Below are 14,236 nucleotides of genomic sequence, written 5' to 3'. Positions count from 1 at the left end.
ATGCCCCATGCATCGTGGTCACAGTGTACTCACCTGTTTGTCTGGAGGACCATAAAGTAAAGGGTACTGGGGTAGGACCCCATCCACTAGTCTCTCCAACTCCTTGGAAGTGAAGGCAGGGGCAGACACTCCAGCCATGGTTGCTTCCAGACACAAGTCACAGCAGCACTTGCAGTGTAGGTCCTCTCCTGTTGAAGGTCAGGTAGCAAGTGCGTGAACAGATAGAAAAATGGCGGTTACGTCCGCGGCGGTGCGTACTGTCACTGCCAGCGTACATCACCATTGGCTCCTTGAACCCTTAGGCCCCAATGATAACCAATGATGTGTTGCACCCGCAACGGTGCACTACTTCAGCGGAATTACCTAATTTCCACTTGTCCCTCCTCATAGGTCAGGCGGCCGCCATTTCAGGGGGCACATGCCATGGCACCAAACTACGTTACAGCAGACATACGCACATCAACGGACCTACACGTTCACATTAAGTTTCTGTAAAAAATGCAAGGCATATTAATCTGAGTACTTGTTTGAATATGACCATCTGCTCACCGTTTTTCACCCTAGAGTTCAAGCGCTGAGGATGAATAGGAGATGGAGACATACCCCCGTGTACAGACCCTGGTGGACCTGGCGACAATTGAGGACAGGCACATTATCCTAACCTACAGACTTGATAGGGCCACAGTCCAAGAGCTGTGTGCCCAATTGGAGCCAGGCCTGATTTCAGCTATCCGCCACCCCACAGGTATCCCCCCTCTAGTGCAAGTCCTGTCAGTGCTCCATTTCTTGGCATGTGATTCCTTCCAAGCGACAGTGGCCATGACATCAGGGATGTCACAGCCTATGTTCTCAAACGTGCTGACCAGAGTGTTGTCTGCCCTGATGAAACACATGCGCAGCTACATCGTATTCCCCCAGGTGGAGGATTTGGCCACAGTGAAGGCTGACTTCTATGCAATGGGACATATCCCCAACATCATTGGTTCTATTGATGGTACACATATTGCCTTTGTCCCACCCCGGAGAAATGAACAGGTGTTCAGAAATCAAAAGAGCATTCACTCTCTGAATGTGCAGAAAGTGTGCCTGATGGACCAGTACATCTCCCATGTCAATGCAAAGTATCCTGGCTCTGTGCATGATGCCTTTATCTTGAGGAATAGCAGCATCCCGTATGTGATGTCTAAACTCCAGAGGCACAGGGTGTGGCTAATAGATGAGCCCATGGTCCCCACCCAGTGTATGTTGGTATCTGGGTGTGGGGTTGGCCCTAAGGGTGAGTGTCTGGCTAATAGGTATCCCTCAATATTTACAGGTGACTCTGGTTACCCCAACCTTCCATGGCTACTGACCCCAGTGAGGAATGCCAGGACAAGGGGAGAGGAACGTTACAATGAGGCACATTGGCGAACAAGGAGGATCATTGAGCGCACCTTTGGCCTCCCGAAGGCCAGACTCAGGGTGGCTCCATCTAACAGGTTGATCCCTGTGCTACTCACCCAAGAAGGTGTGCCAGATCATCGTTGCATGTTGCACAACCTGGCCTTGAGACACTAGGTGCCTTTTCTGCAGGAGGATGAGGCTGGAGATGGTCGTGTGGCAGTGGTGGAGCCTGTGGACAGCGACGAAGAGGAGGCAGAGGAAGAGGATGTGGACAACAGAACTACTATAATTCAACAGTGCTTCCAGTGACACACAGGTAAGACACTGTAACTTCACCTTCCATTGCAGTTTTGTGTTGGACATTGTACATGGCAGACTAATTTTCCAAAATCTATGGCCACTTACTGTACCCTTTGGCATCTCTATTTTCAGATATCTGTGCCCCACTCTGGCTCCTGGTGTGTTTACCGCTGCCCACTACAGGTCATACCTATGTGTATATATAACTGTACATTTGAATTGCAATGTTTACAGCTTGTTAAACTAATACATTTTTCAATCAATTGACAGACTCCATACTTGTATTAGTTCCAAGGGTGTTTATTTCTGTGATAATAACTGTAGGGGGTATTGCAATGGGCTGGGTTGATGATGGAGGAATGTCCAGGAAAGAGTCCAGTCTATTGGTCCATGATCGTCCTGTGTTTGTGGGGTTGCCTGGGGTCCCTGTAGTGGTGGACACTACTGATTGATGTGTCCTGGGGACAAAGGTATGGGCCCGCTGGGTGGGTGCTGTGGTGGTGTTTTCTGAGGGGGAAGGCTCTGTGCTGGTTTGGGACTGTGGCTGGGTCACCGACTGTCCAGAGGTCCCTGATGGGCCAGGTTGGTCATCCTGATCCAGGCGTGCAGAGCTGCTGTCATCACTGTGGGCCTCTTCTGTGGGGGGACTGGGGGCCAGATGTAGGTAGCAAAAAATTTGCGAGTCGGAAATTGCAATTCAATGCAAATCGCAATTTCCGACTCGCAAAATGGAATCCAAGAAAAAAGTGCAACACCAATTTGCGACTCGCAAATGTGTCTCACCGCATTTTGCGAGTTCGCTTCTAGAGAGGGCGCATTTTGTGTCCCACCTAGGATGAGCCATGCTGGGCGCACAAGGAGGAGGGTGTGAGCCATCAGACAGCATGAATCATGAGGCACATGATGTTAATGTGTCCTCATAACATTAGGACAAGTAGAGACTTTAACAGACAGCACTTTTCTTTCACCATTTAGTTTACAAATAAAAAGGTTTTGTTTGTTCCACTACACAACTGGGCTCTGTTTGTCTGACATCATTGAGTGTGGTGACAATTGCCACGTACCTGCCAAAGTATTGGGTTGCAATGTGGTTCCGTCTCTGTCTGCCTTGATTTGCAATGTTTCTATCCCCAGGCTGTCGGTGTGGTAGCTCTTGCTCCTCATCCTCCGAATCTGTGTCTTCAGGGGTGAGATGTAGCCCACGTCTGGTGGCAATGTTGTGTAGGATTGCACATGCGGCAACGATCTTGAATGCTGTTTCTGGGGCATACTGGAGCGCACCTCCACTTTTGTGGAGGCATCTGAATATTGCCTTTAACAATCCAAAGGTCCTCTCGATGACCGTTCTGGTCCGCCGATGGGCACTGTTATATCGCCTCTTGTTCTCATTGCCAGGTGTTAGGTACGGGGTAAGTATCCATGGTCTTAGAGCATATGCACTGTCACCTGTTTGACAAAAATAAGCAATGTTAGCAGAGCATGGATAGTTTCCACAGTGACCTGTATGTAAGGCTTCAGGGTGTATTCAGCAATACCTAATAGATATCTGTCTCCAAACTCCCCACGTTCTAGGCGTTGGTGTATCCCACTGTGCCTAAATATGTATGAGTCATGTGTACTCCCTGGAAATTTGGCTACAATGTCAGTAATTACATTATGGGCGTCGCATACCACCTGGATGTTTAGTGAGTGGGTACATTTCCTATTGCGGAACACATATTCCAGATTTGCAGGAGGGCAAATTTGTATATGTGTCCCGTCCACACACCCTATTACATGGGGGAAGCTGGCAATTCTGTAGAAGTCCAACTTGGTGCTGTTAATTTCTGCCTCATTCCTGGGTAGGTATATGTATCTGGACATGTGTGCGAGTATGGCATCTAGGAAACATCTGAAGAATCGTGAGAGTGCACTTTGGGATACCCCACCTGCCACAGCAATCACTCCCTGATAGCTACCGGAAGCCAAGAGGTGCAGTGAGCATAGCACTTGCACATGTGTAGGGATGGCGCTGCTTCGCATTGTCTGTCGTTGAAGCTGCGAATTGAGTAGTTCAATTAATTCTAATATTGCTGCACTGCTCAGTCTATATTTGTCATAAATCTGCTCCTCAGTTTGTTGGAATAGTGTCTGCCTGGTTCGGTATATCCTCTCCTGCTTCTGCGTCCTCCTCCTCCTCTGCTGGGCAGCGTGGACTCTCCTCCTCCATGCTATCACATACAGTTCAGCCATTTTGAGTAACCCAGATGCCTTCTGGGTCTCCTTTTATACGTTGGTTCTGGTTACCACCTGCCCTGAATCAGTGGTAATCTGGATGTGCAAAATGGGCTTTTTGCGACTAGTCGCAATTTGCGACTGGCTTTTTCATATGGTTTGCGACTCGTAATTTGCTACTTCCTCTTTGCGGGTCGCAAAATCAGGTCGCACATTTTGCGAGTCGGTAATGGCTTGCATTGCTATTTGCACTTCGGAAATGGGATTTTTGCATCCCATTTCGGATTTTGCGAGGTCGCAAATTGTGAATCGTGCCATTAGCGACTCGCAAAACTTTGCTACATCTGGCCCTGGATGATGCTGGCACCTCCTCTCTGGTGACGTTGTGTGGGGGGTCCTGTGGGGATGTAAATGCAGTGATAATGTTTTTGCGTGTGACATCTTGTGTATGGGTATGTTTCCATCAGTGGTTGTTATTACCAAGGCAGCTTTGGCTTGTGTCAGTTGTGATTTGGTTGGCTAAGTGATTGTCACTAGTGTGCATTCTATGGTGATGGGGGTCCATGCATTGGTGTTGCTTGCAGGGATTGGTGTGGGGATGGGTAGGTTGTGATGGTGGGGTATATGTGAGTGGTGGAGTGTTGGGGGTGAGGGTAGGGGTAGGAGTTTGAGATGGCATGCAGGTGGGCGGGAGTAGTAAAGATTTGACTTACCAGAGTCCAGGCCTCCTGCTACTCTTGCCAGGCCCTCATGGATGCATGATTGCCTAGACTTGCCTCTCCCATGTTGTTGTGGGGGAGAAGGTGGGGGTGCACCGCCAGTCCTCTGTACAGCTATCTGGTGTCTTGCAACCACGGAAGGCACCTTCCCTGTAGGTCGTTTCACCTCTTCCTGATGTCATCCCTTGTTCTTAGGTGCCGTCCCATGGCATTGACCCTGTCCACGACTCTCCGCCATAGCTCCATCTTCCTAGCAATGGACGTCTGCTGCACCTGTGATCCGAATAGCTGTGGTTCTACACAGATGATTTCCTCCACCATGACCCTTAGCTCCTCCTCTGAGAATCTGGGGTGTCTTTGTGGTGTCATGGGTGTAGTGTTGGGGTGTGTGCTGTGAGTTGCGTGGATGGTGTATGGGTGATGGTGTTCTGTGGCTCTGATTCAGTGGGTGCTCCTGGCATGTCTCTCTCTCAGTTGTCAATTTTTTTTAGTCGTAAAGGATTGTGGGTAGTGTGGGTGTGTGTTTTATAGTGTTGTGGGTGAGTGTGGTGTGTGTGTAGTTTGAATTGTCCAATGTGGTGGTGTTTTGTTAGATTGTGTGTATTTTGAGCGTGGCGGTATGTACCTCCAATGGTTTACCGCGGTTGAATGTCTGCCGCAGTGATTCATGGGTCATGATGCTGTGGGTGTATTTCTGTTGGCGTAACGGTGTGGGTTTTGCTACCGCCATTTTATCACTCCCATTTGGGCTGGCGGACTTGTGTGTGTGTCTGTTTAGTGGCGGATTTCTATGTGTGGGTCATAATACACGCAGCGGTATACCGCTGTGGTCCCGGTATGTTGACGACAGTCAGCATGGCGGTAAGGAGCACTTACCGACAGTGTCATAATGAGGGCCTTAATGCTTTAAAGACTCTGGGGTAATCATTGGGAAAGCTGAACAGTTAAATTGAATCTGCACTGTGCACTTTATTGGGGACATCAGTTGTGTATTTTTGACAGGCTAAGGTGAACTGTCGGTGGAACCTTTATGCTGTTTGCACTTTTAGCACCATACACTTACTGGCGGCATTAGTCAATAGTTTTGAGGGGCTTTCTTAAATCACACTAATTTAGAGCAGAGTGCAATTTTCACTAAGTCTCCCGGGACCGTTTCTGGGCGCCATCCTTAATTGGTGAGCAGTCTAGTGTCTGTTAGACCTGCTCTCAATCACCTACATAAGGAAAACTAAGCCGTCAACGTGAAGCGGGCTCCTGAGAACAGCTGGCACTTTTTAAATTGTTTTGAACTCTTTGTTGAATTTGCTGATCCTTTTAAACTTGCTGTGTGTTTATTTTGTGCTAACTTTACGCTTGATGCTTGAAAGACTCTTTGGAAATCATTGGGAAAGTAGAACAGTAAAATATGAATCTGCACTCTGCACTTTATTGGGGGCATCAGTTGCACATTTTTGACAGGCTAAGCTGAACTGTCATTGCAACCTTTCTGCTCTTTGCACTTTTGGCACTGTGCACTTACTGGGGACATTAATTAATAGGATGTGGGGTCATTATTAAAAGTGCACTAATTTGAAGCGGATAGCCATTTCTATTCCATCTCCCGGGGCCATTTCTGAGCACCATCTTTGATTAGTGAGCGGTCTATTGTGTGTTAGACGTGCTCCCAATCACCTACATAATGGGACCCATGCCGTGGACATGCCGCTGGTGTGCCAAAGGAAAGCCTGTCCATGCCCAGATCATGCCTAGTACCAGCCATGCCCCATGAGACCCCCCACTAGGTCAGCCACCTCACTAGAGATGTACTCTTATCCTTGAACCAGGGCCCATGCACTCTTAACTTGCCTTATGACCTCTGTGCTGAGAATACCCAGGATTTAGAGTGTGAGTCCTGCAGTTTCACCCCAAAGGTAATATGGGACACCCCAGAAAGACAGGGAGACAGTGTACTTTTGCCCCCCTGTGGTACCCAACAGAATGGTGGACTACAGAGATTGCCTTATTAATTGCAGGTCACTTCCCAAGTATTCCTCTGATGTGATGCGCCTACTATCTGACAATACTTGGGAGTTCATGTTTCTCACTAAGGATGGATCCACTCTGGACTTTGCCATCCCCTGGGCTACTGGATTGTATGTGCTAACCCAGGTGGACAGAAGATAGGAGGTGGCATTGCCATAATTTTTAGGGATTCCTTGGAGGCCTTATCCTCTAAAACAGGCCAAATCTGTAACATTAAGGGTCTCGTCTTCTGCATCAAACTAATCATTACATTCTCTTTCTTTGGCCTGCCAATTTATAAACCCCCTGACTGCACCAACAGCTGCCTCCCACAGCTATGTGACGCCATTGCTCAACTATTTTTACAGTACAGCAACTTCACAGTGTTTGGAGATTTTAACATACATGTAGATACCCCAAACTGCCCCCAAGCCTCCCAGCTGATCCAACCCCTGGCAGGCCTCAACCTGACTCAAAACATCACACCCCTGCCCACAAGCAGGGCACTCATTGGACTTACTCTATTTTAACATCATCTGTCTCCAGGCCAGCACCCCTACCCACTTGGTGTGAATAGATCAATTCCTTATTCTGTTTTCTTTCTATGGTCCATGCAACCAGCTAGATACCAAGTCCACACCTGAAATTAATAGAAACTGGTGTTATGTCACAATGGAGTCCTTTGTGCCATCTTTTCAGTCCACTCTCCCTACATTCACAGGCAATCTACACAGCGACGCGATCCTATTTCATAAATGGATCTCCTTAGCATTGAATCATGTTACATCCCTGAAATCGCACACGACAAAAAAAGCCAAGTTGTCTGCACCTTGGTTCTCTCCTGCACTAAAAAGCAGAGAAGAGTTGCTGCAAAATTCTTGAGCACAGTTGGAGAAAGTCCTATGACCTTCCTTTGGTGGTGATCTTCACTCCTGGCTATTTTTCTCCAGTTATTTACCGCGCCTGTACCAGCTTCTTCCAGAATTGTTTTTTCCTTTTGGAAGACTCACCTTTTTGCTTCTTTTTGTTCCAGGGAGTTCCTGCTTTAGAAGTTTTTCCCTTTGGGGTTTTTTCCTCTGGGACTCCTTCTGGAGGGCACGGACTGCTTTTTGGCGTTCCTTCATCGGCAGCACCGTGGCTACCAGAAAGGGCTGCCCTTAACTTGGTCAAGGCAGAACCTACAAGAATCAAGGCCCTTCTGCATTTCCAGGGGGCCAAAGACATAAACGACGAGTAGCTCGTGAAAGAGACTATCTGACTTATTTGATGTTAAGATTCAAAAATTCTGTTCCACCTTCCTGGGCACTGCTTGCACTATTGACCCTTCGGCAGACCCTTTGGTGCTGCCAGCCAGTCATCCACCTGTATTTTTTTAGTTCTGCATGATACCGGAAGACAGCTCTCTTTAGGAACTTCTAAAATGGGAATCTGGTACCCTGGAGGACCCTTGCACCCCCCACAAATTCTTAGACTGGCCGCTCACTCGATAAATCCTTATCTTTATGTGATCTGGAACTCCTCCTTGAAATCTAACATCGTCCCTGCCATCTGGAGACAAACATTCCTGCTGCTACTTTTGAAAAAAAAAGCCAGTGCTGACCTGAGTGTTCTCTGCAATTTCAGGCCCATTTCACTACTGCCTGCTCCTGGAAAGATCTTGGTGAAGTTGGTAAATCATCAACTTTCATCCTTCATTGAGGCAAACGGTCTGCTACATGACACTCACACTGGCTTCAGTGCTGGATACAGCACAGAGAGACCGCCTTACTGGAAGTGTCTGAGGCAGTTACAGAAACTGTGGATAGTAGCTCCTCTGCCATGGTGATTTTGTTAGACCTGTTGGCAGCGTTTGACATGGTGGCATATTCCACCTTGTTGAATAGGTTAAGCCTACTTGGCTTTCAGGTCACAGTTCTGTCCTGGATTCGATCTTTCCTGGGAGAGTGCTCCCAGCGGGTTTTCTCCAACCTGTCTCCTCTTCTTCCAAACCCTTGATCTGTGGAGTGCCTCAGGGCTCTGCACCCAGTCTGCTGCTCTTCAGTCTACTTCTAGCTCACTTGGCCTTCCTTGTTGAATCTTGGGGAGTGAAGATAGTTTTGTACGTGGACAACATGCAATTGCTGTTTACAATCCGAAAACTCTCAGAAGCGGCCTTCCTTAAATTTAAATTCTGCCAAAAGGGATTGTCAAATGGATGGATTCAAATTTCTTAAAACTGAATGCAGACAAAACAGAGTTTATTTTCTTCAGCCAGAAGACCACTCCTCAAACACCTTCTCCCCCGCTAGCCTCTGGTGGGCAGACAAATTGAATCCACCACCTACACCAGCCTCATCGGGCAAAAATCTGGGGATCCTGTTTGATTCTGATTTCTCAGGCAGATCTCTTCTATCTGCTTCTTGAAGCTCAGATCTGTCAGGAAGCTAGTACACCTACCTACAGTTGAGATGCGTAAAACAGTAATCCACGCTCTGGTGTTCATCATGTTTTGATTATACGAACAGCCCTTTTTTTGGGTCAACCAGCTTTTCTGATCCATAGGCTCCAGATCATACAGAATGTGGCAGCTAGGCTGATCCAATGGGTGCTTTTCCACCACCATATCTCGCTGCATCTGAGGCATCTACATTGGCTTCCTGTGGCAAAAAGGATCACACTCGAGGCTCTAAACTTGGCATTCAGAGCCCTGGCAGGCAAGGGCCCTCAATACCTGAAAAATAGACTCCATCGCTACCAACAGGAGAGATCGTTAAGATTGAAACACCTCCAACTTATGCGCATTCCCAGGATCGCAAAAGTCAGACAGGTTGGAGGATCTTTTTCGTTACTGATTGCAACATTTTGTAGCACCCTTCCAGTCAAACTCTGCATGGCCAAGTCTGAGCACTGTTTCAGGAAAGAACTAAAAACTAAGCTTTTTGATCATAATTAGATTTGATTGTCTGGTTTTGTTCTCAGTCTCTGCTTTAAGCTCCAGGATGCCTCATCTGAAGCATCTGAGTGCTGAACAAATTACATTGATTGATTGATTGATTGATTGAATGATTGAAAAGGAAGAGTTGGGTCTGGTAAAAGGTTTACTTTGCAGTTTAACATTGCACACACAAAGGCTGCAGTGGCAGACCTGAGATATATATAAAGTGCTTCTTAAGTGGGTGGCACAATCAGTGCTGCAGGGCACTAGTAGCATTAACTCTACAGGCCCTAGGAAGAGGCTGTGTCCCTTTACTAAGTACTTACAAGTAAATTAAATATGCCGATTGAGTACGAGCCAGTCTAACATGATTTCGGGAGAGAACACAGGCACATTAGCACTGGTTAGCAATGGTAAAGTGCACAGAGTACTAAGGCCAGCAAAAACGAAGACAACAAAAACAGGAAGTCTGAAAGCAAAACATTTTGGGATGCTCCTGCAGAAAGGGCCAAGTCCAACACGACCCCCCTCCAGCCAAAAGCCAGAGTACACTAATTAATACATTGATGCGCTTCACTGATTAGGCGGTAGTACATGGAGAAAGGTGCTGTGATATACGCCTCTCTGAACTCAGTTGGATCCATATGTCTACACTTTCCTGAGCCATGTGACTGACCCATGGGGAGCCCTTTTCACTTGCCAACCCAATCTGTGAAGTACTTACCCTTAATTTATTCACAGTTGCATACCAATAGGCAAACAGTACCACCCAGGCCAACAAAGTAATGTGGCCCATTCCACCACGTGGATCAGACTTCTGCCCCCAAACCAACAACATTTCTCTACATAGGGCATCAACAAACAGAGGCCACTGTCAGCTGTGACTGTCAAAAGCCAGGCCATCTAGGGTTCTCTGAGATTTTTTCAGAGTGGAAGACAGTAAACCTGGGTGCTTTGCACCCTACTTCCACTCTGCCTCCCACCAGTTCAGGAGTGGTATCCTACCACTTGGCCAGTCAGCCCAGCCCAGGGTTTGTACCTGAGTCTGAAGAGGGGACATGGGTAAGTCCTCCCACACACTGCCCCTTCATCTGGGCTCCCATAACCTCCCCTTTGAAGTGGTACCAACAGAAAACTGAACTGTCAGGGCACCCTGGGCGGCTGTCCCTCTTAGTTCTACTGATACCAGGGCCTACTCTTTCCCAGAACGCAATCTGTGAGCCTCTGAGGACTAACTATGACCCTCCTCTAACTCACCTCCCCACCCCACTCCAGGGATACCAAGGCCATAGGGTGGAAACAGTGCTGCCCATGTGCCTGATTCACATCTGGCTGGTGTACTGCTCTGGAAAAACTAGCCTTTCCACTACTATCATTTAGCTAGCTCCGCTGTTCCTTGAAGCAGTGACAGGGATCCCATTCACTTTCAGCTGGGTGAATTGAAGACTCCCACCCTTAGGGATCACCCGCTCACCCTCTGAGCCTATCTCCCATCTAACAGAGATCATGGCATTGTCTATGACTTGTCCCTGGCGACTACTTACAGTTAAAGGCACATTGGCCATCCCTGTAGAGGTTCCACTAGTGGGTGGTTTCTTAGAACAGAGTCCCCCTGCCTCTTCCTAGTTGAGAACAGTCAAAGCAATGGGGTTGGAAATGGGGCACCTGGACCACTGCTCACCAGGACCTCCTCCCTGTTTCTCAGAAGGGGCATGAGCACCCTTTCCTTCACCCTTACTTTGGGACCTGTCTGTGATTCCCTTGAACACCCTCCCCCCTTTATAAGAGCCGCCTGTGTCTCCTCCCTCCTTTCCACCAGCCCCTCTGGTAACAGGCTGCAGTAAAACACACTGCTTCTTGGCCTGCAAGGGGGCTCCACTTCAGGGTTCAGGTCACTCCCTTCAACTGCAGGTGGGTCCATAGGAAGGTTTTCTCAAGGTCCTTCCATTTCATCATCCTCTCCTGTGGCTTCAAACATTGACTGGTGAGCTTTCACCCTGGCCCTCAGTGCCTTTTGGAGCTCCACCTTCTTGGTGCTCTTAGCTGGAAGTCCCCTCTCCTTACAGAACTCCTTGAGCTGGGCCACATTGTGGGACTCCATGTTAGTCAGCTCAAACTATATACTTGCAGAGGTGGAATCAGGCACAACAATCATAGAGAGAATTTAGAAAAAGCAAAAAAGGCCAGTCAGGGAGAATTCAAACTTGAATTGGTCTCAGATATGGGCTGGTAGTGTACACAGAATCACTGTATAGCACTGCATAAACACAAGTCCACATCCTTACCACTGATTACCATTGTGAGACATTGGTTATTGGTCGACTGGGGTGTAAGTCATAGTCAAGCAGCAATCACAAGCCTTGTCAGGGTGAGGCACAAGCCAACACCAAATTAGCCTGTCCTCAGCCCTCTGGTAGCTTGACACAGAGCAGTCAGGCTTAACTTAGAGGCAACGTGTAAAGTATTTGTGGAGCATTTCAAACACTAATAAAGTGAAAACACCACACAAAAAGAATCCCACACCAAGTTAGAAAAACTGTGTTTTTGTAATAAATAAAACAAGACCAAAATGACAAAAATCCAATCAATAGAACTGTAGATATTCTAATTTAAAGGTTTTAGTGACAATAGCAGCAAAAAGCACAAAGTGCCAACTAAGGATATCTGGCTGTTCCAGACCGGGACAAAGTCCCTAGTTTAGGCCAACTGCAGTGGAGCACAGGTTGGTCACAGGGACCCAGTTAGGCCTACTTAACTAAGTACCTTAAGTCCTGAGGTGCGAGAATCTGGGACAAAGATGTGTTGTGCTGCGGAAGTGATGCAGCCCGGCTGCGATGCAAGGGCCTGCATCGTTTTTGAGGATCCTGTTAATGGGACTTGCTTTGTGAAGTCCGGCGACGATAATGTCCTGCGCAGTCAGGGCGATGCGCCAGTTCCAAGTAGCTGCGATGCAGAGCTCGGCATCATTAATGAGACTGTCACCTGTGAAGGATACGAGGGCCTGTGCGAAGGATGTGTCATGCAGCGGCGGTTCCGATGGGCGGTGATGCGATGCAGGTTTTTTCAATGAGTTCAGTCCACACAGCAGCGGAGATGCGTCGGTTCTGCTCAGGGTTGTTCTATGCCGCAAAGGAGATACATCGGTTCGGATGGATCCGCGGAGGCTGGTCGAGCACTTTAAGCTTACTTCCAGTGGTCCAGGGCTGGGGTGGCACCACTTGTCAGGGTAGACTCACAGATGGCAGAGTCCAGGTGCAGATGCAAGGTTTTTGGAAGCTTGTTATGTCCCTGAGACTTCAGATCAGGAGGTCAACCAACTAGCCCTTGTAGTCACTCAGGGTTTTGGGTTCAAGAGATGTAGGTCCAGTCCTTCTCACTCAGGTGCAAGAGGGCAGCAGTTAGCAGGGCAGCAGTCTTTCGGAGCAGCAGTCTAGCAAAGAAACAGACCTTTCAGGAGCACAGCAGGCTTTCTTCCTGGCAGAGTATCCACAGGTCCAGAAGTGTACTGAAGAATTGGTGTCTGAGGTCCAGTATTTATGGCCAGTTGTGCCCCTGAAGTACAAAGATGCCCTGCCTTCCTGGCCCTGGTGCCAGACTAACTAAAGGGGTATGTAGCCCTTGTGTGGAGACAGGACACAGCTTATTCAAGTGTAAGTGGGGCTGGGCCCAGCTCCTCCCTCCCATATACTGCCAGTGATGGCCCATCCAGGTACATCTAAGCTCCCCATTGTGCGTGGCTGTCTAGAAGGAATACACAAAGCCAACAATCAACCCACACCCAGTCATGTGACCCTGAGACAGGCTGCAGGCACCAAATGTCTAAGGCAAGAAAATGACGAAATTCTAAAAGTTTAATTTTCAAAATTGTAATTTAAAATCTGACTTCACCATAAGTGAGAATTTTAAATCCCAGTTCTAGGGACACGAAACGTGAACCCAGTACCTATTCCCATTTGGGAATTATACTTAATAAATGTAATAAGGTGACTCAATGTTATCCTATGGGAGAAATAGGCCTTACAGGAATGAAAAACGAATGTAAGAGTTTTTCACTACCATGACATGGAAATATGGAAAACCTAAAGTTCATGCCCTATTTTTTTAAATACATTGCACCCTGCCCTCTGGGCTGTCCGGGGCCTACCTTGGGGGTGACCTATATGTATTGAAAATTAAGGTTTGGACCTGGCAAAAAGTTTACTTTGCCAGTTCCATGTGGTGGCAGTTTACAACTGCACACACAGAGACATCAGTGTCAGGCCTGAGAAATGTTTAAGTGCTATTTAAGTGGGTGGCACAATCACTGTTGTAGGCCTGATAGTAACATTGAATTTACAGGCCCTGGGCACAGGCAGTGGCACTTTACTACAGATGTACAAGTAAGTTCAATATGTTAGTTGGGTACAAGCCAGTATAACATGATTTAGGGAGCGAGTTGAAGGATGTTAGCACTGTTTAGCATGGTAAATTGTGCAGAGTCCTATGGCCAGCAAAACAAAGACCGCTAAAACAGGAGGCCTGAATGCAAAAGGTTTGGGGTTGACCCTGCAGAAAGGGCCAAGTCCAACTGTGAGTAGATAGAATGCTGTGCTTTGTGTGATGCACCTGCTGTTAGGAGTCTTGCCTCAAAGGTAGGAGTTCAGGCCTGACACTTTTCCTGGTCATAATAGAGCTCAAAGGAGTGATGCTCTGTGTTTCGTCTGGC

The 14,236-nt window shown here is 47.7% G+C and overlaps 1 protein-coding gene across 2 annotated transcripts in view; it reads left to right on the top strand.

The window, feature by feature from the left end:
• Positions 1-14,236, top strand: part of RGS22 (regulator of G protein signaling 22) — a 742,354-nt gene that overhangs the window by 119,498 nt on the left and 608,620 nt on the right. The gene's annotated exons all lie outside the window — the stretch shown is intronic.

Source organism: Pleurodeles waltl, chromosome 2_2 (genome assembly GCF_031143425.1).
Source record: "Pleurodeles waltl isolate 20211129_DDA chromosome 2_2, aPleWal1.hap1.20221129, whole genome shotgun sequence".
Taxonomy (NCBI): domain Eukaryota; kingdom Metazoa; phylum Chordata; class Amphibia; order Caudata; family Salamandridae; genus Pleurodeles; species Pleurodeles waltl.
This window is presented reverse-complemented; position numbering and strand designations above follow the sequence as displayed.